Here is a 5519-nt window from a genome sequence, read left to right as displayed (position 1 = left end):
GGCATCATTGATGGACTCAGGTGTGGCAGCGGTAGTGAGGTTGGCCCGGGATCGAACATTGTTTCGTTCTGCTGTGCATATGAGTCGGTTCCGACTCGATGGCACCTGACAACAACAACAACAGCTGGAGAACGACATGTGGAATACCTCATTCCCAGATGGTGTTTGGTAAGTGAGGTATCATTGTAGTAAAGATGCAAGACAAGAACTTAGACCAACTTACGAGTATCCTTTAAATGTCAGTAACTGGGTTTTATGATTTTCTTCTGGAGCACATCATCAGGAGTATGTGTGCCAGGAAAAGTAGGTCTGAAATAATCCAGAATGACGTGCATAGTTCACTTAGTAAAGACAAGGACGTGGCAAACACAAGAAGGGAACTAACATAAGAAACAAGTATCTGAAGTAGACTTACAATTAAACTCCGAAGAGAAACTTAGCATAGTCACAGGTTAAAATCCTCAGACATTATCCCTGAAAGGCCCAGGCCCCTCTGGACTACAGTAAAGGCTTTTATTAAGCTACCTTACAGATACAAAAGTTGAAATTGATGAAACAATTAAATTAGAGGCAAATTCAATGGAGTCCTGGTATGGCACTATGGGTTAATGTGTCAGACAGCAAAGCCATTTGAGCTGCAAGTTTGGTGGTTCAAGCTCACCAGCTGCTCCTCTGAAACTCTATGGGTTGGAACCGACCTGATGGCACTTACTAACAACTCACTGCTCAAAGAGTCCTGGGAACGTAGTTTATTATGAGCTGGGCACTTACCACAAGGTCTATAGTTTAAACTACCAGTTGCTCCGTAGGAGAAAGATAAGGCTTTCTGCTCCCTTAAAGATTTACAGCATTGGAAACTCTATACAGGGTCACTATTAGTCATAACCAACTTGGTGGTACACCACTGCTGCCACCCACTACTGTTCTCTGGCAACGCATCGCTTTACGTCTTTCTTTGCTTCACTTCAGTTTGATTTCCTTTACAAGTAGTCTAGTACAGGGTCCAAGTGAGAGCTTAGAAGTGGGCCTGTGTGGAGTGGCTCTTAATAAACATTTTTGCACATGAAATGAAAGCATGAAAGATGACCTCATATATGAATCAACTGTGTCCAGAAGTGTACGTATGCTAAGTCAGTTGTTTAAAACTGAGAAAGTATTTATCCAAAGAAACAATGTTCTAAATTAAGATCAAACCTCAGTTTACCTCAATGGTTTATTTAGCTCATCAGCATACCTGTATTTTACTAATGGTAATAAACCAGCCCTGGTGCGGCACTGTAGGAATACCACTGGACACAAGGTCAGTTGAACCACAAAGTCAGCAGTTCAAAAGCACCAGTCAATCCTTGAAAACCGTATATAGGGGTCTAATGAGTCAGCATTAACTTGATGGTACATAACAACAAACCAGCTGGCCGTATAGTCAATTCTCACTCATGGTGATCCCATATGTATTCATGTAGCGTGTGCTCCACAGAGATTTCAGTGGCTGAGTATTTCAGAAGTCAACTGCCAGGATTTTCTTCCCAGGTACCTGTGGGTGGATTCAAACTTCCAAACTTTGGTTTAGCGTCTAGTGTGTCAACCATTTGAACCACCTATAGATTCCAGAATGTCCATCTCCAATTGTACAGAGCAGTAATCAAATTCTCCAGATGATTTTATTTGCAGCTGCCTTGGGAAAGGGCAGTTTTAATAGACAGTTTTGAAGATTTCTGAATTTGTGTTATCTGTGAGCTGAGGTCTTGCTGGGGTATGGGTTATCAGGTTGCTTGTAGAGCTACTGCTTGAGGGGCCATGCCATGTCTTACAGGCCCTGCCACTCGTGCTGCAGCTCCTGCCATTCTGTCAGACCTGGACCTAATCCAAGTGCATAGGGGAAACTCATAGCTTTGGACGCTTTCCACAACATTCAATATTTTCCCCAAAGAATCTTTAAGCATTTCAAATTGAGGCTTAAATTTTTCCCTCAGTTTGTTTAGCTTGAGAAATGTTAAGCTTGTTCTTACCTTTGGTTTTCTAACTCTAGATCTTTGCATATTTCATCATAATATTTTGTCTTCTTGAGCTGCCCTTTGGAATTTTCTGTTCAGCTCTTTTACCTCATTTCTTTCATTTGCTTTAGCGTCTCTACACTGGAAAGCAAGTTTCAGAGTCTCTTCTGGCATTCATTTTGGTCTTTCCTTTCTTCCTTGGCTTAATGACCTTTTGCTTCCTTTCTATATGATGTTCTTGATGTCATTCCTATAACTCTTCTGGTCTTCAGTCTTTAGTGTTTAATGTATCAAATCTGTTCTTCAGATCTATACATTCAGGTGGGATGTATTCAAGGTCATATTTTGGCTCTCTCGTGAACTCATTTTAATTTTCTTCAGCCTCAGTCTGGATTTGCATCTGAGCAATTGATGGTCTGTTCCACAGTGTACCCCTGGCCTTGTTTTGGCTAATGGTATGGAGCTTTTCCACTGTCTCTTTCCACAGATGTAATCCCTTAGATTTCTGTGTATTCCATCTTGTGAAGTCCATGTATATAATCACCTTTTATTTTAAAAATGTTTTTACAATTAAGATGACATTGGTCTTACAAAATTCTATCATGTGATCTCCAGCATCATTTCTATCATCATAGCCATATTCTCCAACTGTGTTCCTTCCTCTTTGTTTCTAACCTTTGCATTCCAGTCACCAGTAATTATCAATATATTTTGATTCATGTTTGATCCATTTCAACTGAAGAAGTTGGTAGAATTCTTCAATTGCATCATCAATGGCTTTAGTGGCTTGTCAATAAATCTGAATAACAGTGGTATTCACAGACAGCATTTCACTTCACAATAGATCCTTTTTGATAATGAATGCTGCGCTATTCCTCTTCAATTTGTCATTCCCAGCATAATAGACCATGTGATTGTCAGATTCAAAATGGCAATACCAGTCCATTTTAGCTCACTAATGCCTAAGATATCAATCTTAATGCGTTCCATTTCATTTCTGACAATTTCCTTTCAATTTTCCTAAATTCATCTTTCATACATTCCATGTTCTTATTATTAATGGATGTTTGCAGCTGTCTCTCCTCATTTCAAGTTGTGCTCCATCAGCAAATGAAGGTCCCAAAAGCTTTACTTCATTTGTGTCATCACAACCATCTCTACTTTGTGAAGGCAATTCTTCTCTAGTCATATTTTGAGTGCCTTCCCATCTGAAGGGTTCATCTTCCGACACTGTATTTGACAATACGCTGGTGCTCTTCATCATGTTACAATAGTTAATATTCTGGTGCTGACAGTGTTTCACTGCTAGTTATAATGTTTTCAGCAGCCAATAATTCAGAAGTAATCTGCCTTTCCTTCTTCTGCGTTTGTCTTAATCTGGAAGCTCAGCTGAAACCTGTCCACCATGGGTGACCCTGCCTACATTCAAAATACCAGTGGCATAGCTTCCAGTATTACAGCAACTCAAAAGCCAACACAGTTCGACAAACTGGCAGTCAAGTGGCAGCTTAAAAGTAGTATAACAGAAAATCCTCTTAAAACTAGTGCCAACAGAATAGTACATTCATATTGGAGAAAGAAAGAAAAGAAAACCCAAAAAACCTCTTGTCTTAATCTTTTTTAGTTGGCATACTCTGCACAGATCTAACTTTTGGTGGCAGCAACAAGCCCTACCCCATATATTCCCTTGATGTTACTTTTTTTTTTTTTAATTATGAATTGAATGAAAGTTTACAAGGCAAATCATTAGTTTTTACATTCAACAAATCATATTTCGTTTTATTGCAATGATTACAATCTCCATCATTTACCAGTATTTACCTATACCCCCCTTTTTTTTTAAAACTTTTTTATTGTGAATTGAATAATAGTTTACATGAGATTGATGTTAAAATTTAATTGTGGTTGTTGTCAGGTGCCATCAAGTCAGTTCTGATCCTATGCACAAGAGAACAAAACACTGCCCTGTCCTGTGCCATCATGCCTATTGCTGCTGTCACTATGCCTATCCATCTCCTTGGGGGTCTTCCCCTTTTTCACTGACTTTCTATTTCACCAAGCATAATGTCCTCCAGAAACTGGTCCCTCCTGATAATATCCAAAGTATGAGGAGAAAATCTTGCCATCCTGACTTCTAAAGAGCATTCTGGCTGTATTTCTTCCAACAAAGATTTGCTTATTCTTCTGGAAGTTCATGGTACTTTCAGTTTTCTCATACAGCATCATGACTCAAATGCATTAATTCTTCTACAGTCTTCTTTATTCATTGTCCAACTTTCACATGCTATGTTATTGTTGTTGTTGTTACGTGCCATCGAGTCGGTTCCAACCCATAGAGACCCTGTATAGGGTTTCTGAGGAGCAACTGGTAAGCTTGAACTGCTAACATTGCATTTCAAATGACTTTACAGTCTGACTCATTAACCCACCCACTAAAAATACCATGGCTCAAAGCAGGCCCAACCTTAATCCTCAAACTGACATTTTCACTCTTTAACACTTTAAAGAGGTCTTGTGCAACAGATCTGTCCGAGACAATGTCATCAGATTTCATGACTACTGCTTTCATGGATTGTGACTACAAGCAAAATGAAGTCTTTGACAACTTCAATCTTTTCTCCATGTATCATGATATTATTTATTAGTTCAGTGTTGAGGAGTTTTGTTTTCTTTACATTGAGATGCAATCTATACTGAAGGCTGTAGTGGGGAAGCAGAAATTATGGTGGACCACGCAGAAAAGCTGTGTGAGCTCTCTACAGCAAGGATATAGAAAATCAGATGAGCCAGATACAAAAGACGGTCTTAGAATTTTGAGCCCCAGAGAAAGGGATAGCAAAGTGGACCAAGTACTCACTGGGAAAGAGAGTTGAAAAGACATAATAAGAGATGAGGTAACTGATGAGTAGCATTAGCCAACGGAACATGCGGCAGCCATCTTTAAAATTTATGAATGGCTTTAGAGAAAACATTCGCATTGCAGAAAGCTACCTGTGGCTCATGGAGACAAAAATGTGATTTTACCTGATATTTTACCTGATTCCCCTCCCCCCTTTTTTTCTGACCCATGTATAACCCTAAGGAATCTCCCACTTCCCAGGGAGTTGGAGCCACTATGAGGTTGTGAGCCCCTGGAAGGAGCTATATACAATAACTCCACTAGACTAGGCTCTGATCCAAATCTGCAATGTCAACCCTGGCCAGCCCTCACTAGGAGAGGAATTTGAACGGAAACTGGGGAGGGGAGTGGGAGAAGGAGTGTTGAAGGAAAAAGGGAGGAAAAAAAAAAGGAAAGGAGGCAGGTGATCTGTGTGGGCTTGCTGAAAGCAGCATGACCATTCTGAACTTTCACAGGCAGTTCTGAAGGCAAAAGGTCAGTAGGTGGCGCAGGACACTGATTATTGGTGGAAGGAAAGTCATCAATTTTTATTTTCTGCAGTGTAGACTGTTTTATGTTTTACTTTCCTTCTTCTTGCATCACAAGATAGGAGATAGTAACTGCAGCTATACAACCAAGCTACAGAT

This window comes from Chrysochloris asiatica, unplaced genomic scaffold (genome assembly GCF_000296735.1).
Source record: "Chrysochloris asiatica unplaced genomic scaffold, ChrAsi1.0 scaffold00120, whole genome shotgun sequence".
NCBI lineage: Eukaryota > Metazoa > Chordata > Mammalia > Afrosoricida > Chrysochloridae > Chrysochloris > Chrysochloris asiatica.
This window is presented reverse-complemented; position numbering follows the sequence as displayed.